This window comes from Microcaecilia unicolor, chromosome 3 (assembly GCF_901765095.1).
Source record: "Microcaecilia unicolor chromosome 3, aMicUni1.1, whole genome shotgun sequence".
Classification (NCBI taxonomy): domain Eukaryota; kingdom Metazoa; phylum Chordata; class Amphibia; order Gymnophiona; family Siphonopidae; genus Microcaecilia; species Microcaecilia unicolor.
This window is the reverse complement of record NC_044033.1, coordinates 389,867,892-389,893,352: the sequence shown is the minus strand read 5'-3', so window position 1 is coordinate 389,893,352 and position 25,461 is coordinate 389,867,892. Positions and strand designations below refer to the sequence as shown.

Below are 25,461 nucleotides of genomic sequence, written 5' to 3'. Positions count from 1 at the left end.
TTACCTGTAACAGAGGTTTTCTCTAGACAGCAGGATTCATAAGGCATACAATCTCACCCTCTCCCATGCCCTCAAGAATTGTTTTTCCTTCATCTTTAGAAGTAACTGAGGGGTTGATGATCAGAAGTAAACATAGGCACTGGAGGCTATTAGTACCTGCGTTTGCTCCCGCCCCATGATCAGTGCTGGCGAGAGCGTGAAATGAAGTGCTTGCTGGCTCTGACCACAAGTAGCATACAAATTCATGCTAAACAGGGCATTAACTATTCATCCCCAATGTTCAGTGGACAGCATGCCAAACAAGGGTGCTGCTACCGCAGCAAAATGTACACCAGCTTGGAGCTGGCGTTAGGGTTTTTGCAGAGCATTGCGGAAGAATGGGGGGCCCTGTCCAGCATGCTAGCAGGCCTCCCCATCCCACCCTGGACAAGACCGAACCCAACTGACTCCCCCAGGGTGGAAGACTCCCAATCCCAACCCCCATGACAGAAGGCCACCCTCTCCCTGACAGAAGAGAGAGCTGGAGATCCAGTGAAATTCTAGCCCCCTAAATCCCCTGATACCAAAAATGTCCCTGGTGGCCCAGTGGGCAACTCAACCCCCACCCCCGTGGTGGCCTAGTGCCCCCAAACCTCCTCATACCTTTAGAAGGGAGGAGGTAGTAACACACCCTATTCCTTCCAGTGCTGCCTCCAAAATGGCAAAGCCCTGCCCTGTCCAGTGCATCCTCGGATGCACTAGGCAGGGCTTTCCTAACATATATAGAAGTGGCATAGGAAGGAAGAGAGTGCTACTCCTTCCTTCTAAAAGTAGAGGGGGAGTTGAGGTGTACTAGGCCACCAGGGCGGGTGGAGGTAGGATGGCTCACTGGGCCACCAGGGACATTTTTTGGTGTTGAGGGAGGATTAAGGGGCTAGACCTCCAGCCCCCTGTGCCCTTGTGTCAGGGGGGTCTGGGGGCTGGAGGTCCACCAGACCTCCAGCTCCCCCCCCCCCATGTCTAGGGAGTGGGGGGAGATAATGCCACTGGGCCACCAGGGAAACTTGTTGGGTGTCAGGGGGCAGCTAGAGGGGCTGGACCTTCATCCCCTTGCATATGGGAGGTAGGACAGACCTTCTGTTTGACAGGTCTGGGTTTTATTTTTTGACAGCCCAGACCTGTTAAACAACTTCTGCAGGAGGATTATGCCTTGGTCGCATGCCCAGGCACAATCCTCCCGCAGAATGATCAAAACTAATAGCACACATAAATTTGCATGCTATTAGTTTTGATCATGAGGGCTTTAATCCCCCGCACTGTTCTGGTGCTAATGTTCCAGCACTGTTCGGAACAGCATGGGGGAATTGATCATCGGGGCCTAAATTCTGAGCTGTGGTAGAGCAGCGCCATGTCAGTACTACCGGATAATGTCACTCACTTGTGCGCCTTGTCATCCAGTTGCCTGTGGAAAACTTCTCTGACAGGTAGGCAACATTGCTGTTTCTGCAAATATCTTCTGTTATAAAAGGTAATGTTCAGTGGTTATTTGGGGAGTTCTTAAGAAGGAAAAAAGCTGATTCTGTTTGGCCAGAGAAAAAGATATTCAAAGCATGCAAAAGGTGGAGCAAGCATAGACACTCTGTGAAAGCATTTTGTTCCATTTCTGATCTGGCTTGCAAAGAGTTATTCACCTATAGCTTAATTTGGGTATTAGATGTCTCCATGAATACATTTACTCTTGCTCAGAGTAGGAATGAATCCAGTCTGCTTCCCTGTAAGCTACACAGCTTCCAGTAACTCCCACCACTTTCATTCTATTTTTCCGAGTCAGAGGAATGGAATAGAAAAAATGTTTCAGGAGGGAGACTGAGTATTTTATTTTGTAAGCCACCCTGGTACTCATGTAAGGATGGAATAAAAATCTAAATAAATAAAGTAGTTTTCACAATCTATACCTAGTTAATCGTTCCACTGACCACAAATATTCTCTTCCCTTTATTCATATCTAGGGCTTCTGTTCTCATGTGCTTATAAATTATAAACTCAACATTCAACCTATGGTGGTCAGCATTTTTTTTTAATGCCAGCTGCTATGGGCCTTTTATACCTAGATATTCAGTGCCAGGCCATATCTGGCTACCAGTGCTGTATATTCAAGTATAAATCAGCTTCTGGCACTTATCCAGTTACTGGCAATATTCAGATTGACATCCGGATAACTGCCTGATGGTTACACATTTATGCCTGTGTTTACAAAGGTGTGCTATAGGCAAGTTAGCATTTTCAATGTGTGTTAAATGTTAACGTGTGTCAAACGCTAATGCACCTATAGGAATGTATTGGTGCGTTAGCGTTTAACGTGCCTTAACTTTAAAGGTACGCTAAAAATGCTAACGCACCTTAGTAAACATACCCCTTAGCAAACTGAGGGGTCCTTTTATTATGCTGTGGTAAAAGGGGGCCTGGGCTAGTGTCAGCGCATGTTTTTCATGAGCACTGAGGCACCCTTTTACCACAGTGGGTAAAAGTCTGTCTTTTTTCAGGAAAAGAAATGACCTTGTAGTAAGTGAACCACTTGCCGTGTGGCCATTTCAGTTGGGGCACTTACCGCTACCCATTGAGGTGGCAGTAAGGACTCTCCTGCTAACCTGATTACTGCTAGGTAAGCACCAGCACTGCGAAATTCAAAATTTTTCTGTAGCACCAGAAATGGCATGTGCTGGGAGTGAGAACTACTGTGATAGCCCGGTGGTAGTTCCAGATTGGTGCATGGCAAGCCTGTTGCTGTGCGCCAACCCTTTAGTAAAAGGGCCCCTAAATATTGTCATTAGCTAGGTAACTCCTAGCTCCACCCAGACAGGCCACCTTGACATGGCCTGAATAGTGCCATGGCAATTCAGACCAGATTTTCAGCGGCTGCTAAAATTCTGGGTATGACCTGGTAAGCAGGACTTACGCAAAATAAGTCCCAGTGAATATTGGGCCCTTAGGAGTTTATTTTCCAACTACTTACAGGTTCTTTGAGAGTGCACAAAATCAGTGTTTTTGCAGCACAGGTACCAGCACTGGATACTATTTCCGGTGGAATCAAGTACATATATTTATGTATCTGAGGAGTTTACTGTGCGAAAAAGCCATTAAAAAGAGGTTTTTTTTTAAATTCAAGACAGGCCAGAATAATGAAATAATACTAGGGGAAATTAGGTTTTCCACTGTTTATCCAATAAAGACCTATTTTACTGTTTTTCACTGGGCTGTTGTAGAGGTTAGATGAAAACAGGAGTTGGGGTGACGTCAAAAATTGAAGCCAAATAGGTAAATCTCTGTTTCCTTCTCCTCCATGCAGCCGTCATCCCAATTCACTTAAAACAGAGCAAGGAAATCTACGAGCTGCTCTATCCACATTGTTGTTCTTTATTGTTGGTAGCATTTTTATTGATCTCACTTATATTTTTAAACAGGGAAGATAGGTTATCCCGATAGTGAGGTTGCGAAAAAGAGACCATAGTAGATCAGTTGTCCTTAAATAAAAATAAAAATCAGACAAAAGATTGCAAATTAATACTGTCAAGTACTGAGCATGATGTAAATAGGAACAACAAACATAGTTTGACATGTCTATATGCGAATGCCAGGAGCCTAAGAAATAAGATGGGAGAGTTAGAATATATTGCACTAAATGAAAAATTAGATATAATAGGCATCTCTGAGACCTGGTGGAAGGAGGATAACCAGTGGGACACTGTCATACCGGGGTACAAATTATATCGTAGTGATAGGGTGGATCGAATTGGTGGAGGGGTAGCATTATATATTAAGGAGAGCCTTGAATCAAATAGATTGAAAATTCTGCAGGAAACAAACCACTTCTTGGAATCACTGTGGATTGAAATTACATGTGTAAAGAGGAAAAGGATAGTGATAGGAGCAATGGTGTGCTGGAGCCAGCTCGCACCGGCTCGCAAGAGCCGGTTGTTAAATTTTCTTCCGGCTTGCGAGCTGGTTGTTGAAAATAGCAAGCCGGCTCTGGCTCTCCGCCCTCCCTCCCTCCGGATCTGCCTCACCGCCCGCTTGTTTTTTAAATTCTTCGCTTCCAGCGCCGAGTCGCCGACTGTCCTGAGTCCTCCCTTGCCGATTTGCGCTTTAAAAATGGCCGCAGAGACTTCCAGAGGCGGCTTCGCGAGACTTCGGCTGAAGTCTCGGCGGCCATTTTGAAGCACGAATCGGTAAGGGAGGACTCAGGACAGTCGGTGACTCGGCGCTGGAAGCGAAGAATTTAAAAAACAAGCGAGCGGTGAGGGACCGGATCGGGAGGGAGGGAGGGAGGAGAAGAAGAATTCACAAAACAACTCGGGAGGGGGTGGCAGGAGGGAAAAGAGAGTCGCTGCTGGGCATGGGTGGATGAAGGGGGTCGCTGGACATGGGTGCATGCAGGGCAGGGGAGAGGAGGGTACACTGCTGGACATGGGTGCATGCAGGGGAGAGAAGGGTCACTGCTGGACATCTGGGTGCATGCAGGGCAGGGCAGAGGAGGGTCGCTGGGTATGGGTGCATGCAGGGCAGGGGAGAGGAGGGTCACTGCTGGACATGGGTGCATGCAGGGCAGGGGAGAGGAGGGTACGCTGCTGGACATGGGTGCATGCAGGGCAGGGGAAAGGAGGGTCACTGCTGCACATGGGTGCATGCAGGGGAGAGGAGGGTCACTGCTAGACATCTAGGTGCATGCAGGGCAGGGCAGAGGAGGGTCACTGCTGGACATGGGTGCATGCAGGGCAGGGGAGAGGAGGGGAGAGAGAAGAAATGCTGGACATGGATGGAGGGGAGAGAAGAGTGAGGAAGGAGATGAGATGAGGGAAAAGGAAGAGAGGAGAAAAACTGCACATGGATGAAGAAAATAGGCAGAAGCTGAGGACCAGAAATGAAGAAGAAAGGAGGAAAGAAATAAATGGAAAGGAAGCCCTGGAAACGGAGTTAAGAGGACAGATAGCAGCAGAATCGGATACTGGGCCAGCATGATCAGAAAAACAGTCACCAGACAACAAAGATAGAAAAAAAAATCATTTTATTTTCATTATAGTGTTTGGAATATGTTCACTTTGAGAATCAGGTGCTCAACATTAAAAGTTTATATTTATTTACTTATTTATGGCATTTTATCCCACATTAAACATGAATTAGATTGGAACCTGGGATCATTTAATTTTTTTTCCTGGAGAGAGTAATGCATTGCCCCCCTCCCCCGCTATAGCCAGCTCTGCAATTTTGGGGGGGGCGCAGAGGTGGACGGGGGGGAGGGCGCTGAGGTGGACTGGGGAGAGAGCCTGTTGTTAAAAATTTACCAGCACACCACTGGATAGGAGTGTACTACCATCCGCCTAGCCAGGATGAACAGACGGATGCAGAAATGCTAAAGGAAATTAGGGATGCAAACAAACTGGGCAACACAATAATAATGGGTGATTTCAATTACCCCGATATTGACTGGGTAAATGTAACATCGGGGCATGCTAGGGAGGTAAAATTCCTTGATGAATTCAAGGACAGCTTTATGAAGCAGCTGGAACAGGAGTCGACTAGCAGTGACGTACCAAGGGGGGGGGGGCGGTGGGGGCGGTCCGCCCCGGGTGCCAGTGGGTGGGGGGTGCTCCGCTCCCGCCGCTTCCCGTGGCCGTTCCCGTGGCGCCGCACATTAAAAAAACCGGCGAAGCAGCATCGCAGGCAGCGCCTCGCGCCCTGCTTGTAAAAAACAAATCTCCTTCCTTCTCCTCCTCGTCTTGACGTCGACTCGGGCCTTCCAATCAATTTGATTGGAAGGCCCGAGTCGACGTCAAGACGCCAAGACGAGGAGGAGAAGGAAGGAGATTTGATTTTTTTTTTTACAAGCAGGGCACGAGGCGCTGCCTGCGACACTGCTTCGCCGGTTTTAACGGGACTGAGGTGGGGAAGGAGAGGGGCGAAAGGGACTCGGGTGGGGGTGTTCAAGAGATGGGGACTGGGGTGGGGGTCTTAGACAGGGGAGGGGAGAAGGGGACTGGGGTGGGGATCTCAGAGGGGAGAAAGGAAGGGGAGGGGAGAAGGGGACTGGGGTGGGGGTGTTTAGAGGGGAAAAGGGGAGGGCAGAAGGGGACTGGGGTGGGGAGAAGGGGACTGGGGTGGGGGTGTTCAGAGGGGAGAAGGGGACTGGGGTGGGGATCTCAGACAGGGGAGGGGGAGGGGAGAAGGGGGCTGGGGTGGGGATCTCAGAGGGGAGAAGGGGATGGGTGGGGGTGTTCAGAGGGGAAAAGGGGAGGGGAGAAGGGGACTGGGGTGGGGATCTCAGACAGGGGAGGGGAGAAGGGGACTGGGTGGGGATCTCAGAGGGGAGAAGGGGAGGGGAGAAGGGGACTGGGGTGGGGGTGTTCAGAGGAGAGAAGGGGACTGGGGTGGGGGTCTCAGACAGGGGAGGGGAGAAGGGGACTGTGGTGGGGGTCTCAGACAGGAGAAGGGGAGGGGAGAAGGTGACTGGGGGCTGAAAAAAGGGGCAGAGAGAGAGAGAGGGGACAGATCCTAGCTGGAAGGGGGAGCGAGAGGGAGGGCAGACCCTGGATGGATGGGAGAGGGAGGGCAAATGGTGGATTGAAGGGGCAGAGATAAAGGGCAGGCAGTGGATGGAAGGGACGGCAGAGAGGGCAGACACTGGATGGCAGAGAGAGAGAGAGAGAGTGAAGACAGATGCTGGATGGAAGGAAGACGGTGAAAAGAAGATGAGGAAAGCAGAAACCAGAGACAACAAACTGTAAATAAAATATATTTTTTTATTTTTTTTGCTTTAGGATAAAGTATTGTAGATGTGTTAAATGTTTATAATAGAACATGTAAATAAGGTAATCTTTTTATTGGACTAATTTTAATACATTTTGACTAACTTTCGGAGAACAAAACCCCCTTCCTCAGGTCAGGATAGGATACTGTAACAGCACTATACTGTACTGACCCGAGGACGGAGGTTTTGGCCTCTGAAAGCTAAATGTATTAGTCCAATAAAATGGTATTATTTTACTTTCTATATTTGTTTTATTTCTATTTGTTAATTTGTAAAGTGGTGATTGGTACTTGTTAGGTTTTTTTTTCAAATTTACATCTGCTGTCTTTATATTTTGCACAGTACTAGGGGACAGTTTCTGTTTCTGTGGTGTTGCATTGTATGCAGAGTCTGGCATTGGGGGTTCAGTTTAATTTTTGTCTAAATAGAAAGTTTATGATTACTTATTCTATAGTGGATTAGGGTGTATCTGTGTTTGTGAAAAAGACATGGCTTTCAGTTGGCATTGACTGTGCAGGATCTACGATCTGTACTATTCTGTCTGGTTTCATTTTACAATAGGTGAATTGATGTTCTAGTGCTCACTGTAGTGTTTAAGGTGCTTTCCTTTTCCTTGTGTGACTCGTAGAAATGACTGCTTATGGTATGGTAGAATTGCTCTATAGGTCCTGAGTGTTTTGTATTCTCGGCATGCCTAGTACTGGATTTGGGGGGGGGTGTTAAAAAATGACCGGCCCCGGGTGTCAACTACCCTAGGTACGCACTGGGGTGGGGGTGTTCAAAGGGGAGAAGGGGGCTGGAACTGGGGGCTGACAAAAGGGGCAGAGAGAGAGAGGGGACAGATCCTAGATGGAAGGGGGAGCAAGAGGGAGGGCAGACCCTGGATGGATGGGAGAGGGAGGGCAAATGGTGGATTGAAGGGGCAGAGATAAAGGGCAGGCAGTGGATGGAAGGGACGGCAGAGAGGGCAGACACTGGATGGCAGAGAGAGAGAGAGAGAGTGAAGACAGATGCTGGATGGAAGGAAGACGGTGAAAAGAAGATGAGGAAAGCAGAAACCAGAGACAACAAACTGTAAATAAAATATATTTTTTTATTTTTTTTGCTTTAGGATAAAGTATTGTAGATGTGTTAAATGTTTATAATAGAACATGTAAATAAGGTAATCTTTTTATTGGACTAATTTTAATACATTTTGACTAACTTTCGGAGAACAAAACCCCCTTCCTCAGGTCAGGATAGGATACTGTAACAGCACTATACTGTACTGACCCGAGGACGGAGGTTTTGGCCTCTGAAAGCTAAATGTATTAGTCCAATAAAATGGTATTATTTTACTTTCTATATTTGTTTTATTTCTATTTGTTAATTTGTAAAGTGGTGATTGGTACTTGTTAGGTTTTTTTTTCAAATTTACATCTGCTGTCTTTATATTTTGCACAGTACTAGGGGACAGTTTCTGTTTCTGTGGTGTTGCATTGTATGCAGAGTCTGGCATTGGGGGTTCAGTTTAATTTTTGTCTAAATAGAAAGTTTATGATTACTTATTCTATAGTGGATTAGGGTGTATCTGTGTTTGTGAAAAAGACATGGCTTTCAGTTGGCATTGACTGTGCAGGATCTACGATCTGTACTATTCTGTCTGGTTTCATTTTACAATAGGTGAATTGATGTTCTAGTGCTCACTGTAGTGTTTAAGATGCTTTCCTTTTCCTTGTGTGACTCGTAGAAATGACTGCTTATGGTATGGTAGAATTGCTCTATAGGTCCTGAGTGTTTTGTATTCTCGGCATGCCTAGTACTGGATTTGGGGGGGGGGGGTGTTAAAAAATGACCGGCCCCGGGTGTCAACTACCCTAGGTACGCCACTGCCGACTAGAGAAGGAAAAATTCTAGACCTAGTCCTTAGTGGAGTGAATGATCTGGTGCAGAAGGTAATGGTGCTGGGGCTGCTTGATAACAGTGATCATAATATGATCGGGTTTGATATTAGCTTTTAAGTAAGTATACATAGGCCATCAGAGTGGAGGAGTGTGGCCTAGTGGTTAGGGTGGTGGATTTTGGTCCTGAGGAACTGAGTTCAATTCCCAGTTTAGGCACAGACAGCTCCTTGTGACTCTGGGCAAGTCACTTAACCCTCCATTGTCCCATGTATGCCACATTGAGCCTGCCATGATTGGGAAAGCACAGGGTACAAATGTAACAAAAAAAAAAAATACATTAGCATTTAACTTTAAAAAAGGAGACTATAAAGACCATAATAAAGGACGGCAATTATCTCTTTCTTGAAGGCCCAGTGTTGCTTTTAGTTTTTCTGTTGTATATTTGTATGCTGTATTACCCTCTCTTGATTAGTATCTGCCATTTTCAGGGCACAGACCGTAGAAGTCTGCCCAGCACTATCCCCACCTCCCAACCACTAGCCCCACCTCCCACCACCGGCTCTGCCACCGAATCTCTGCTAAGCTTCTGAGGATCCATTCCTTCTGAACAGGATTCCTTTATGTTTATCCCATGCATTTTTGAATTCCATTACCATTTTCATCTCCACCACCTCCCATGGGAGGGCATTCCAAGTATCTACCACTCTCTCCGTGAAAAAATACTTCCTGATATTTTTCTTGAGTCTGCCCTCCTTCAATCTCATCTCATGTCCTCTAGCTCTACCAACTTCCCATCTATGGAAAAGATTCATTTATGGATTAATACCTTTCAAATATTTGAACGTCTGTATCATATCATCCCTGTTTCTCCTTTCCTCCAGGGCATACATGTTCAGGTCAGCAAGTCTCTCCTCATACATCTTGTAACGCAAATTCCATACCATTTTTGTAGTATTTGTTTGCACCGCTTCACAGTGGAGATCCTAGGTCGGTTGCCACCCGGGGCGGATTGCAGCTGCGCACCCCCCCTCCCCGGATGCAGTGGTGTCCGTCCCCCCAGGGTGTAGCACGACATCCCCCCTGGCGCATCAAGCCCCCCCCCAGGTGCATTCTTAGGTGCTGGTAGCAGCCGCGCGGCTGTTGGCTCCACTGGCTGCCTCTGCCCCGGAACAGGAAGTAACCTGTTCCGGGGCAGAGGGAGCAGGGAACCAGCAGAGCCGACAGGCGTGCGGCTGCTCTCTGCACCCTCCACAACGTGCACCCGGGGCGGACCGTCCACACCGCCCCGCCCTTGGAACGCCACTGCGCTTCAATTATTTTTACATCCTTAGCAAGATACAGCCTCCAAAACTGAACACAATACTCCAGGTGGGGCCTCACCAACGACTTATACAGGAGCATCAACACCTCCTTTCTTCTGCTGGTCACACCTCTCTCTATACAGTCTAGCAACCTAGCTACGGCCACCGCCTTGTCACACTGTTTCGTCGCCTTCAGATCCTCAGATAATATCACCCCAAGATCCCTCTCCCCGTCTGTAAATATCAGACTCTCACCACCTAACACATACAGTACGTCTCCCATGGATTTCTACTCCCTAAGTGCATCACTTTGCATTTCTTCGCATTGAATTTTAATTGCCAAACCTTAGACCATTCTTCTAGCTTCTGCAGATTCTTTTTCATGTTTTCCACTCCCTCCTGGGTGTCCACTCTGTTACAAATCTTAGTATCATCCGCAAAAAGGCAAACTTTACCTTCTAACCCTTCAGCAATGTCACTCACAAATATATTGAACAGAATTGGCCCCAGCACCAATCCCTGAGGCACTCCACTACTCACCTTTCCCTCATCCGAGCAAATTCCATTAACCACCACCCTCTGGCGTCTATCCGTCAACCAGTTTCTAATCCAGTTCACCACGTCGGGTCCTATCTTCAGCCTGTCAAGTTTATTCAAGAGCCTCCTGTGGGGAACCGTGTCAAAAGCTTTGCTGAAATCTAAGTAGATTACGTCTATAACACGTCCATGATTCACTTCTCCAGTCACTCAGTCAAAGAATTCAATGAGATTCGTTTGGCACGATTTACCTTTGGTAAAACCATGTTGTCTCTGATCTTGCAACTTATTGGCTTCCAGGAAATTCACTATCCTTTCCTTCAGCATCACTTCCATTACTTTTCCAATAACCGAAGTGAGGCTTACCGGCCTGTAGTTTCCATTTTCTTCCCTATCATCACTTTTGTGAAGTGGGACCACATCCGCTGTTCTCCAATCCCACGGAACCTCTCCCGTCTCCAAGGATTTATTAAACAAATCTTTAAGCAGACCCGCCAGAACCTCTCTGAGCGCCCTCAATATCCTGAGGTGGATCCCATCCGGTCCCATGGCTTTATCCACCTTTAGATTTTCAAGTTGTTCATACACACTCTCTTCCGTGAACGGTGCTATATCCACTCCATTCTCATATGTACTTTTGCCAGTCAATCGCAGTCCTTCTTCAGGATTTTCTTCTGTGAAAACAGAAGAAAAGTATCTATTTAGCAAATTTGCTTTTTCTTCATCATTACCTATATAGCGGTTCGCAGCACCTTTCAGTCTCACAATTCCCTTTTTAGTCTTCCTCCTTTCACTAATATACCTGAAGAAATTTTTGTCACCCCTCCTTGCATTTCTAGCCATTTGTTCTTCCGCTTGCGCTTTCACCAGACGTATCTCTCTCTTGGCTTCTTTCAGTTTCATCCAGTATTCCTCTCCGTGTTCCTCTTCTTGTTTGGTGTCTATTTGAATGAGAGCTCTTTTTGCAGAACAACCTACCAGAGTTTATTAGAGAGAAGTGAACTATATATTTTTCAGGAGGAAATTAAAATCCTGGCTATTTCTGGGTCAATGGATAGAAGATTGGTAACAATCTATTCTTGTTGGCCTGTATTAATAGCTGCGGATGGAGGGTTGGGGGGAGTTCTTTGAGGGTAATGTTTGGGTGTGGTGGTCTGAGGATGGTTGATGCGACTATCAGTGGCGTAGCCAGACCTGAGATTTTGGGTGGGCCCAGAGCTAATATGGGTGGGCATGCACTGTCTATATAAGTTTGAGCAGTGTCTCTTGGGATCCTACAAAATAATGCCTTAGAATTCACTTGATGCCCAACAATTGCCCTGCATCAGTATAACCACATACATACTTAATGGAAAAATTGATATTTTTAAATATAATTACATTATCCCACAATCTCTCCACTGCAAAATGCTATACACAAACTTGTGCAAAAACACACTCATATCCTTACTAAGCCATAACAGCACTAATTCCAAGGACAGGACGAGCTACAACCTTATGCTTGAAAAGGCAGAACTGTAATTACACTAGGCTGTAAAACACTAATATACTATCGTGAAAAAAAAAAAAGCAAAACCAAAAGGGCTGCAAATACTACACGCTAGCAGAATACTGCACCTTGATCACACATGAAAAACACATGACAACAGACATGACACAAGGAACTAGAAAACAAAAAATATGAAGGCAAAATACTAAACTGGAAAGTTAACTCAAGAAGTCAGACTCAGCATGCAGCAATACCAGAAAAATTGAAACTTACATGCAAAATATCACAGATTCACATTTCCAAAAGCTGACATATTCCAATTAATAAATTCTGAATAAAATATTTTTTCTACCTTTGTTGTCTGATCTATTCGCTTTGGTCCCAGTGTCTTCTGTTTTATGCAGTGTCTTCTTTCCATCTGATATTTTTTCTCTCACCATGTCCACCATCCTCCTGTGTCCTTATGTGTCCTGTCTACCATCTGTAGCCCTCTCCCTATCCTTCCTCGAGTTTCAGTATCTGCCCTGAACGTGTTCCAAACCAGCCCTTAAACTCAGCAGTTTCCCTCCATCCATATCCAGCATTTCTCCTTACTTCCCTCCATCCATGTGCTTCTACTTCCTCTGTCTTCCCTGCCCTCAATCCTTGTCCAACATTTTTCCTTCTCTTCCCTGCCCTCCACTCCATCCATGTCCAGCATTCCTCCTCTCTTCCCTCCCCTCCATCCATGCGCATCTCCACCCTGACTTCTCTCCCCTCCCTCCATCAACTCTCCATTCTCCCCTGCCCTCTCCTTCATCCATCCATACCCAGCAAATTTCCTCTCTCCCCTTTCCCCTCCCTCCATCCATCCATGTCCAGCAATTTTCCTCCTTCCCCTGCCCTCCGCCATACATGTCCAGCAACTCTCCATTCTCCCCTGCCTTCTCCTCCATCCATCTCCAGCAAATTTCCTCTCTCCCCTGCCCCCTCCATCAATCCTTGTTGTCCGGCAATTCTCCTCTCTCCCCTGCCCATCCTGTTTATTTCAATCCCCTTCCCCATTCTATCTGGCGTCTCCCCCGCCCCCCCCCCCTCCTCAAAAGAACGAGAATGTGAATGCAGCAGCTCACAGGTTTGCTTGCCCTGTGTTTTGAGTGAACGGCGACGGCTGCGCGGAGGAGTGGAAACTAAATAGCTTCTTTTTGAGGGGGTAAGCAAACATGTGGACAATGGGGAGCCGGTTGATATTGTATATCTGGATTTTCAGAAGGCGTTTGACAAAGTGCCGCACGAAAGACTCCTGAAGAAATTGCAGAGTCATGGAATCGGAGGTAGGGTATTATTATGGATTAAGAACTGGTTGAAAGATAGGAAGCAGAGAGTAGGATTGCGTGGCCAGTATTCTCAGTGGAGGAGGGTAGTTAGTGGGGTCCCGCAGGGGTCTGTGCTGGGTCCGTTGCTTTTTAATGTATTTATAAATGACCTAGAGATGGGAATAACTAGTGAGGTAATTAAATTCGCCGATGACACAAAATTATTCAGGGTCGTCAAGTCGCAGGAGGAATGTGAACGATTACAGGAGGACCTTGCGAGACTGGGAGAATGGGCGTGCAAGTGGCAGATGAAGTTCAATATTGACAAGTGCAAAGTGATGCATGTGGGTAAGAGGAACCCGAATTATAGCTACGTCTTGCAAGGTTCCGCGTTAGGAGTTACGGATCAAGAAAGGGATCTGGGTGTCGTCGTCGATGATACGCTGAAACCTTCTGCTCAGTGTGCTGCTGCGGCTAGGAAAGCGAATAGAATGTTGGGTGTTATTAGGAAGGGTATGGAGTCCAGGTGTGCGGATGTTATAATGCCGTTGTATCGCTCCATGGTGCGACCGCACCTGGAGTATTGTGTTCAGTACTGGTCTCCGTATCTCAAAAAAGATATAGTAGAATTGGAAAAGGTACAGCGAAGGGCGACGAAAATGATAGTGGGGATGGGACGACTTTCCTATGAAGAGAGGCTGAGAAGGCTAGGGCTTTTCATCTTGGAGAAGAGACGGCTGAGGGGAGATATGATAGAAGTGTATAAAATAATGAGTGGAATGGATCGGGTGGATGTGAAGCGACTGTTCACGCTATCCAAAAATACTAGGACTAGAGGGCATGAGTTGAAGCTACAGTGTGGTAAATTTAAAACGAATCGGAGAAAATTTTTCTTCACCCAACGTGTAATTAGACTCTGGAATTCATTGCCGGAGAACGTGGTACGGGCGGTTAGCTTGACGGAGTTTAAAAAGGGGTTAGATAGATTCCTAAAGGACAAGTCCATAGACCGCTATTAAATGGACTTGGAAAAATTCCGCATTTTTAGGTATAACTTGTCTGGAATGTTTTTACGTTTGGGGAGCGTGCCAGGTGCCCTTGACCTGGATTGGCCACTGTCGGTGACAGGATGCTGGGCTAGATGGACCTTTGGTCTTTCCCAGTATGGCACTACTTATGTACTTATGTACTTATGTACTTCTTTACTTACAATGGACTACATGGGCGGGCTGGCTGGCTCTCTTCCACTCCACTCCCGAAGTTGCAGCGTAAAAGCAGCGAGCCAGTCTCGACTCCGTCCTTCGCTTCCTGCCCTCTCTCTGTGCCGTCCCGCCTTCCTCTGATGTCATTTCCTTTTGGGTGGGCGGGACGCTGAGAGGGCAGGAAGCAAAGGACGGAGTCGAGACTGGCTCGCTGCTTGCTGCTTTTACGGCCGCTCGCCGCTGCGGACAACAAAATAAGTCGTCGTCGTCATGGAACTTGGTGAGGGTCGTAAAAGACTGGGCGGGCCTGGGCCGAGATTGGGTGGGCCTGGGCCCACCCAGGCCCACCTGTAGCTACGCCCCTGGCGACTATGAAGCCCTGATTTCATCTTGTTTTTACGTTGTATTCTAGTATTTGTGTTTTTTTGGGGCGGGGGGGGGGGGGGTTCTGTGGTTTTAATGACATTATATACATCACTTTGCATGGGCCTATTATTGACTCACAAGAACGTGATCTATAAATAACTATTAAATGAAATGAAATGAATAATATTTGTATTTTAAGGCATTTGTCTATGGATGTGTGTGTACTGTATTGCATAATTTCATGAACAGTGGCAGCTTGCACTGTGTGGAACATCCTGTCTGATTCTTTCAACATTGGTGTTAACTTTTAAAGCTGTCATCACTTCGGCTTGGCAGTATCGGTTCCAATAGAGCAAGGTAAAATCTGACTCACTATTTCATAGGCTTCTGCTGCCATGAAGTGATTCACCCAAGAGATTTGTTTTAAAAGTCCACGCAAACATTCTGAAGAAAGTGAGTGAAAGAAACAAGTGTTAATGTAGTACTGCAGATGGAATGAATTATAACTGATCATGATGCAATGAAATGTTTGAACGAGCAGAACATGTTCCAGTAACTTAAACACAATTGTGATGACAGCAGGAGAGCTTTATTCAGCAACATGAGTGATGTGGATAGTAAAATTTGGCATTAGTGATTCATACTATTTTCCTGGGAAGAGTCGGGCTATATAGTCAAGTAGTTGTAGCAAAGAGTTATGATACCTAGAAACATTCAAACCCTGCTCCCCCATTCTCCATCATTGACAAAATCTTGAGATAAGCCACTTAAAGCTCATAAGAAGTAACTTTGGAGTCTTAGCAGGCATTGATACCTTCAAGAGTTATTCCAAGGGGCAGCATATCAAATTATAATAATCTTGAAACTTTTCAAAAACCACAGATTCAAGCAATATTTCCCAGTGAAATCACATATAAATTAGTAAGAGGATAAAAGAGCTCACTGTAGCCTCTATGGGGAAATTCTACAAATATGGCTCAAAATTCAGCGTCAAACAAAATCGGTGCTGAACAGTATTCTATAACGGTTGTTCTGGGATCAGCGCCCTTTACAGAATAGCGCATACCACTGGGATTTGCACTCAACTTTGGGCACGAGAAGTTACACCAACCGAAACCAGGTATAAATCCTGGTATGCAAGTTGGGCTCAGACCCCTTGAATTCTATAGCACTGCATACATTTTAAGGGAACGCCCATGGCCTGCTCATGTTGCTCCCATGACCACACTCCCTTTGCAGATCTGCATGGAAATGCTTATATGAGAGTGTAATTGTGTTTTCGTGCAAATCTGCCTTTTCTGCCCCATTTTGGCACCTTACATTCATTAGAAGACTTTTCTTGCTGAAAATTTGACACAGAAGTAGCGCCTAACATTCAGTGTCATATATAGAATTTCCCCCTGTATGCGGTATGTTTTCAAATACCGTAATCTACCTCCTATATAAATAATTGTATTTTTAATGTGTAAGTTATTAAACATCTGTTTTATGCAAAATGTACAATCATGTCAACATCATAAGATGCATCACATATCCTAAGCCCAGGGCTGAGGTTAACTTTAGCCATATGCTGATGTGCAGGGCTGAAGCAATGGCCACTGAATTAATATACAAACAAATCGTTTCCAGAAATGGGAAGGTGGTAGAACTAGAGGACACGAATTGAGATTACAGAGGGGCTGACTCAAGAATATTGTCGGGAAATACTTTTTCACGGAGATGGTGGTAGATGCCTGGAATGCCTTCCCATGGGAAGTGGTGGAGATAAAAACAGTAAAGGAATTCAAAAATGTGTGGGATAAACACAAAGGAATCCTGCATGGAAAGAATGGAACCAAACAAGCTTAGCAGTGCTTAGATGGCAACTCAGTAACTGGGAAGCAAAACCAGTGCCAGGCAGACTTCTACGGTCTGTGCCCTGATCCTGGTTGGACAAATTTGGATGGTTTAAGGTCCAGCTCTTGATTGAGCCCAGAGGGGACAACAGTATTGAACTCAAAGATCAACCTCTGTTCTTCTCTCAGCAGCATGGCATCTAAATTACCACCACACCATCTGGGCTGAAACTGTTTCAGCACAAAAAAATGAAGATCATTCATACTGTGGTTTAACCTATTCCAGTGGCTGACAAGTAGCACTGACATAACGTTCCTTGAAATGCAACTTCTGTGTTCAGTTACTCTAGTCTTTATCATCCTCTTCAACTGGATGATAGTTCATTTTGAATTTCAAATTAGGATCACTTGAATTGAGCCAATAAAAAAAATTGCAAAGGTCTCAACAAAATTTCCTCTCTAAAGGATGAAATTATCACCTATGTACCTCCTTTATATTCTGATATCCTCGCAAAAGGGGTTGTTTTCAGGGAAGCACTGCTCAAAATTGAAAATATATAGATTTGCAATGTCTGGTGCAATGGAGGCACCCATCGCGGTACCCTTGATCTGCTGGAAAAACTTTTGTTGGAAACAAAATTTTTTTTAATTCAATTTATATTTTACAACTCAAAAAAGAATAATGATAAGATAGAAATTGGAAATTAAAATAAATCAAGTCGCAATATACATTATTAGGCAAAATACACTTATCCTTCAACCTATATATTTAAGAACTATGGATCCAAGAAAAGGAAAAAATAAAAACAACTTGAGAAAAAACTCAGAAAATAATATTACTGTCTGTTTCCCATGCAGCTCTTATGCATATCATACAGTGAGCTATCTGGTTATTTAACTTTCACATTAACATCCTCATTTGCAACTAAAAAGTCTTCTAATTGTTTGGGTTCAAAAAATTGAAATTGTTTAGTTTGATATAATACTCTACAAATACAAGAAAATTTTAATATATAATTCACTCCAAGGGCTACTGTTCTTTGGCGCAATGCCAAGAAACCCTTCCGCCTCCTCTGAGTCTCTCAAGAGAGATCGGGGTAAATTCTTATTTTAGAACCCAAAAAAGTAGCATCCAAATGTCTAAAGGAAAGTCTTAATATAGCATCCCGATCCATTTCCAGGGCAAATGAAACTAACACAGTAGACCTCTGGGTAATAACTTCTAATGAAGACTCCAAAAAAGATGTCAAGTTCATCACATTTCCTTTGTTTGGTTGAAAATGTGTTTCTTCTGATTTTGATTTTTCTTGTAGATATTGTACCCGCTCAATTGGAGGTAGTGACTCATTCGACATCCCCAATATATTAGTCATATATTTTTTTACTATATCAACTGGCATAATTAGAGGGGATATTGGAAAATTAATAAACCTCATATTAAGTTTTCTTGTTTTATTTTCCAAATATTCTACTACTACTACTATTTAGCATTTATATAGCGCTACAAGGCATACGCAGCGCTGCACAAACATAGAAGAAAGACAGTCCCTGCTCAAAGAGCTTACAATCTAATAGACAAAAAAATAAATAAAGTAAGCAAATCAAATCAATTAATGTGTACAGGAAGGAGGAGAGGAGGGTAGGTGGAGGCGAGTGGTTACAAGTGGTTACGAGTCAAAAGCAATGTTAAAGAGGTGGGCTTTCAGTCTAGATTTAAAGGTGGCCAAGGATGGGGCAAGACATAGGGGCTCAGGAAGTTTATTCCAGGCGTAGGGTGCAGCGAGACAGAAGGCGCGAAGTCTGGAGTTGGCAGTAGTGGAGAAGGAAACAGATAAGAAGGATTTATCCATGGAGCGGAGTGCACGGGAAGGGGTGTAGGGAAGGACGAGTGTGGAGAGATACTGGGGAGCAGCAGAGTGAGTACATTTATAGGTTAGTAGAAGAAGTTTGAACAGGATATGAAAATGGATAGGGAGCCAGTGAAGGGTCTTGAGGAGAGGGGTAGTATGAGTAAAGCGACCCTAGCGGAACACGAGACGGGCAGCAGAGTTTTGAACCGATTGGAGAGGGGAGAGGTGACTAAGTGGGAGGCCAGGAAGAAGCAGATTGCAGTAGTCTAAACGAGAGGTGACAAGGGTGTGGATGAGGGTTTTGGTAGAGTCGAAACATATAATTTCTATCCTTAATTGAGGTTTGTCCTAAAGATTCCAACAGTTGTATTTTCCCCTCTAATTGTTTAGTCTCAGAGGTTTGTTGGTCAGTTATCTGTACCTGCTGGAGGAGAGCTTCTGAAATTAACTTAATTTCAGCAGAGTTTTTAGCAGTTTGTAACTCCAAAGAGGAATGCACAGTAAAAGTTAAATCCCAGAGTGACTCTATAGTCACTATGGCAGGTTTGACCAAAGTGCCCATTATAGAAACAGGAGGGGAAGCACTTATCTGATTTAGTGTACTCACAGTCCGTTTTCCTACCAAACCAGTCCTCTGTTCTTCTAGCAGATCAGTCAGGTTCCCTCACTGCTGACTCGTTGCCCCTTCAGGGGAGCGGTTAACAGATCCTGCTTCTGCTCCTATCCCTCCTGGTTGTGGGAGAGCCGCACGCACGATGGGGCTGAAGGAAACCCTGTCTTCACTGTTGGCCGGCTCAAAGATGCCAGCTCCAATAGCAGGGTAAGATGCCTGTCTGGGATCCCTCGTTAGCCCGAATTGATCCAGCATCATCTGCTGCGAATGGTAGGTCATGGTAGGGGTAGAGGGAATAACCCGTTCCTTTCCTCTCCTTTTCCCCATGATTCCAAGGTCCAGGAGTTCCTTCGTAGCGATTTTGTTGGAGCGCAATCCGGGCACGTCTTGAACAGCAGCACACTAAGCAGCCATCTTGGATCTCCTTAGTCGATCGGAAACAAAATTAATTTGAGTAAGGTAAATCACTGCCATGGCAATGATAAACCGATTTGGAATCCTCAAATGTGTTGTCCTATCATATGTCTCAATATTTGTTCAACTACAGCATGTGCTTCAACCTGGTGGGATATTGGTGTATAATGATTCGATATCAACAGTCATCAAGATAATATCCTCTAGATCACTATCAAATTTGTCTAACAAATTTATCATGTGGGAGAATCCTTCACATAATATTTAATTTGTGGTATAAATTGTCTTAAGAAAAAAAAATCAACGAATTTTAACAGTGGCTGTAAGATCAACCCATTTCCTGATATAATGAGTCTACCAGATAGATTAATAGCAGATTTATGTACTTAGGCAGAGTATAAATTGTTGGGAGTAAAGGGCATGAAACTGTCAAAAATGACTTTTCTTTCGCAGTAATATATTCTGCCTCATATACAAATTCAGTGGTCTGGCTAATCTCACCTTGCAGCCTACTAGTGGAGTCTTCATCCAATGGCAAATAATATTCAATGTCTGCAATCTGTCATTAAAACATTCCTATATACTGTTCTCTATCCATGATGACAATTCCACCACCTTTACTGGGTTTGATGACTTGCATGATTCCGAGAAAGTGGACTGAGTCTCCATCTTATTCAAATTCTGGAATTCTTTCCAAGAATTACTTTCTAATTTTGAAATGTCACGTATGATGCACTGATTGAAGGCAGTAATGAATGGATCTGGTGGAACTGATGGTATCCACTAAGAATCATTCCTAACCACAGATGTATCAATGGAATTGGTAGTATGTTCTGAAAAAGTGTGTGACCTATAGTTTACGTGAGAATCGAAACAGATCAATTCTTATCTGAAAAGTGTCATATTTTCCACTGAGAAAGAAAGACAGCCCCTTTTGTAGTAAGCAAATCTCCTTATCAGTAAGAGTAACATGATAAATTGAAAATGGGAATTTCTGCTACCAAGGGGGCCTGTAGAAATTTTTATCTGCCCCTGCCACTGAACTGAAAAGTTTGGTAAGTTTGATGATTGCAACCTCTTGGGGCAGTCTTCGGTGTTTCCTCTGACTAAATTTGGTCTAAAAAAGCTGTTGTAGGATCAGGCATCGGTGTGTGTGTGTGTGTGTGTGTGTGTGTGTGTGTGTGTTGGGGGAGGGATTCAAACACTCCTCGGAGTCATTCCTATTACATTTCCTATTTCTTCCTTTTCCTCATAAGTAAATTGTCTCTTTCAATAGGATCACTGTGATTAGTACAAAGAGGTGGATTAGAAGCAATGGCTTTACTATGGGTAAATATTAACTTTACAGTAATCCTCTGAGTCTCTTTTCATTCTGTCAGTCTTAACCTTTTTTTTATATCATTTCTAAAGGTATCAATGTGGCTATTTACATCATTATGATCAAAATTTTGATCTTCACTTTTTAATAAGTCAATCTTTGTTTCTAAATTGGCTTTTAATACATCATTCTTTCTTTTTCTTTGAAGTTTCAACAATTAAAATCATTAAGTCCAGAGAACACTTATTTAAAATCGCACACCCTGATCATCAAGGAACAGATGTGGCTCTTTTAGATTTGTGAGATCTCTAGGGATTTTCTGTGTCTGATAATACTGAAGAATCACTGCATAGTGTAATTCATTGTGTACTATGTTTTCTTGAGATTTACAACTTCTGACCACTTATCCATAAGGGTTTCAGAACTAGATTTATCTTCATTGAATGGTGAAGGGTTCTGTAAAAGACACTGAAGGCAATCTTCAAAGAAATACAAAATATCATCCCAGGGCTGAAAGGCCATGCTCCTTCTTCCAAAATAGCAAACACAAAAAAAGGGGAAGTCCAAACTCCGCAACAAAACAGAAGACAGCAAACAAGGGGTGGAGTAAAAAAAGCAAAAATTAATGAGGTATGCACTATTCGATGAAGATGAATCTAGTTAAGATGCTTAATTGTAGAGAACAATCTTGGATTTTTAAACTAAGAACTATGATACTGAAAGGCTTAAACATGGAAGTGGAGTGGATGATACTGTTATGACCTGCGGAATTCTGACTGGCCTGGCTAATGTGAGATAGGAAACAAATTATTTATTTTAGTAGTAGTAAAGGGTATTCAAATGAAATACATCATCCTAATTTGATGTCTTTTTAGGGGTTGTCCTTGAAACAGCAAAAGCGAAACATGGTACATGTCGAACTTCTTAAAGAGATGAGTACAATCTTTATATTCATAAATTAGTAAAAATATCATTAAATCGAGATGTTTAAGAATCGATAAAGAAGTGGGTATTGTAAATTTCTGGGTGAAAACTTATGATATACCTGTGAGCTGCATCGCCAAGGTTAGATTTGAAAGTGTTTCAACATATCTGGTGATAGAAGTTTGCTATTTTGTGAAGTCTACTGAATGTATACTCTATACTGCTATCTTGGTGGTTTTAAATATTTCAAAGGTATTAGTTTTAGCAGTGCAGGGTATAGTGCTGATATGTAAGGCTCGTGCCAGTGGTGATATCATCAGTGTTCTAAAGTGAAAGAGCAGTTGGGAGGGTAATCCTGGCAGAGTAGGATGTGTGGTGACTGCTCTCAGTGAAATTGGCTGGTTTTATTGGAGTTTAGCGCAGCTAGCATGTGAAAGTTGAAAGTGATTGAGATGAATGTTTGACTGACTGAGCACTGCTACCTTTGAATATTAGGTAGACTACAGAGATCTGACACAGGTGATAGGTGGTTCTGCAGGACAAAAAGTGCATGAATGTGAGGCAAACCAATAAAAACTAAAATATATTGAACACTGGTGTCCATCATCAGTCAGTTGTTTGAGTTGTAGTGACACTATTGGGCTCATTTTCGAAAGAGAAAGGCGACATAAATTGGAAGATGGATGTCCTTCTCACAGGGTCGTTCAAATTGGTGTAATCGAAAGCCGATTTTGGACGTCCCCAACTGCTTTCAAGTTCAAGGGGGTTTGTCAGAGGTGTAGCGTGCCTAATACTAGGATGTCCTCGACCCATAATCGAAAGAAACAAGGACATCCCTAACGAACACTTGGACGACTTTACCTGGTCGTGTTTTTCTTACGACCAAGGCACAAAAAGGTGCCCGAAATGACCAGATGACCACCAGAGAGAATCAGGGATGACCTCCCCTTACTCCCCCAGTGGTCACTAACCCCCTCCCACCCTCAAAAAACATATTTACAAATATTGATTGCCAGCCTCTATGCCAGCGTCAGATGTCATACTCAGGTCCATCACAGCAGTACACAGGTACCTGGAGCAGTTTTAGTGGGTACTGCAATGCACTTCAGGCAGGCAGACCCAGGCCCATCCCCCCCCCCCCCACACCTGTTATGTTTGTGAAGGAAACAGCAAGCTCTCCAAAACCCACCACAAACCCACTGGACCCCCATCTAGATGGCCCTTCACCGATAAGGGCTATGGTAATGGTGTACAGTTGTGGATAGTGGGTTTTGGGGGGGGGGTGGGGGGCTCAGCACACCAGGTAAAGGAGCTATGTACCTGGGAGCAATTTCTGAAGTCCACTGCAGTGTCCCCTAGGATGCCCGGTTGGTGTCCTGGCATGTGAGGGGGACCAGTGCACTACAAATGCTGGCTCCTCCCACGACCAAATGGCTTGCATTTGGTCGTTTCTGAGATGGACGTCCTTGGTTTTCATTATTGCAGAAAATCAGAAACGACCAAGTCTAGGGACGACCATCTCTAAGGACGACTAAATTTCAGGATTTGGGCGTCCCTTACCATATTATCGAAACGAAAGATGGATATCCATCTTGTTTCGAAAATACGGGTTTCCCCACCCTTGGATCGGGACGTTTTGCGAGGACGTCCAAATCGAAACGAGGACGTCCCTTTCGATTATGCTCCTCTTTGTGTTTTTTTGAAGGAGTGGAGAACAGCCCCAAGTCAACCAGCTGCAAATTTGAAAGTAAAGCAGCACTGACCAGAACAGAGCTGGCATTTAAAGTGAGCAGCCTGTGTTAAAAAGATAAAAGCAGTTCTGCAGGTACTGCTGAGGTAGTGCCTGTAGAATGCATGGCTTAAGAGAAAGAAAGGAAGTGTAATAGAGGAGCAGTTGGCACTCATTACAAAAAAGTACTCAGCACTTTTTATTGATAAAGCTCCAAAGTGATATAGCAGACAAAAGTGTACACTCAATGGGGCCCTTTTACTAAGCCGCGTAGGTGCCTACACGCCAATTCAGAACCACTACCCATCTACCACGTGGCCTGGGTGATAATTTAATTTTTTACGCATGACGGAAAGTTTCCAGCGTGTGACGCTAACTGGGCTGTAATCGGCATTGTACGCTCGCTTACAATTACCGCCCGGTTAACGCGTGAGACCTTACCACTAAGTCAATGGGTGGCGGTAAGGCCTTAGGCCCAAAATGGATGAGTGGCAATTTTCATTTTGCTGCACGTCCATTTCAGGCCAAAAATAAAAAGGCCTTTTTTGCAGGTGCGCTGAAAAATGGGCCTGCGTGCACCCAAAAAATACGTCTACACAAGCGCAGGCCACTTTTAGGTGCACCTTAGTAAAAGGACCCCAATGTCAGTAAGGAGGCACTGATCCTTGGAATGTAGAGGAAGCAATATTCCAAGTTACATTTTCTGATTAACACTGATAAAGTTCCAGCTGCAAGGAGTGCTGCTCTACTATAAAAATTAGGAAGCAAATGTCACTAATAGAAAAAAAAACTGAGTTAAGTTTGACACCTGTATTTTTAGAAGAAATCCCAAAGAGCTTAAAACATTTAAATAGGTGAAACCTTTGGTCAAAATCGTGACAGAGGGGACATAAGAACCAGTCACAATTAATTTAGGGACATCTGATTATTCATTTTATTTTGTCTAGATAGCTAGTGCTAATAAAGGTATTGTTTTTCTTAAAGGAACAGAACACATTTGAAACACAAAATAAAAGGGCTCTTAGATTAGGGAGATAGTTTTCTCTCCCTTTTCATTTGTTTAAAGTCAGGCAGTAGGTTCAACACAAAAGGTTCCAGAAAACAGCAGATGGAGTCTGTTCCAGTAGTGGAAGGAGAGCTAGCCAATGCAAGCAAGTTGCAAGCCATCAAAGACAGGTTTCTTTTTTAATTCTTCAGAGACTGAGACAAAAAGAAAAGACAAAATTAAGGACAGAAACAGACACAAAGAAAAATTTTAGGAGGAGACAGAGACAAAGAAAAACACACACAAGCACACAAACAGTTAAACATAAAAGTGTACTTACCTGATTGAGGGTATCCAATTTTATGAAGAGTGTTCTACTTGTAAAGAAAAGGATAATTGTGAGAAAAGAACCAAGCTCTTTCAGTTAATGTAGTAAAAAAAATTTATAACCAAAGATAAGAGGTAACTTATCTGATAGTCGATGCTGTTATTCCAACTTCATTGAAGAATGGTGGTAGTTTGACCTTCAGTTAGAATTGCTTCATAGATACCTGAATCATTAATATGAAATATTTAGACGTTTAAATCATTTATTTATCTGTGCACAGTTAAGAGAAATTATTTAACAGAATTTTCTGAACTTTAATTTATTATATACAATAAAATTTGATTATTATTTGCAACTATGCCCATGCTTCATTGTTACCCTATTAGTTGATCTGTTCACCGTCATTCTGAAACAAGACTTCAAACCTTACACCTAGTGCTGTTATGACACTCATTGGAGAGAGCCCACAGTCTTGTCCAGGAATTGGGTTGCTGGTTTATGATGCACAGTTGCAATGCCATCATTTCTATCCCTGAGTCCAAGGTTAAACCCCTAGGGATACAAATAGTCACTTCAGCAATCAGTCCACATGACACCTGGATAAATTCTGT

At 43.9% G+C, this 25,461-nt stretch overlaps 1 long non-coding RNA gene across 1 annotated transcript in view; it reads left to right on the top strand.

Moving 5' to 3' along the window:
- Nucleotides 1–1,283: 1,283 nt before the first annotated feature.
- The window catches only part of LOC115465150, a 73,081-nt gene continuing 48,903 nt past the window's right edge, over nucleotides 1,284–25,461 (top strand). Inside the window, exon 1 of the long non-coding RNA XR_003941333.1 lies at nucleotides 1,284–1,463. This is a non-coding gene — a long non-coding RNA (uncharacterized LOC115465150). The remainder of the gene's footprint in view (nucleotides 1,464–25,461) is intronic.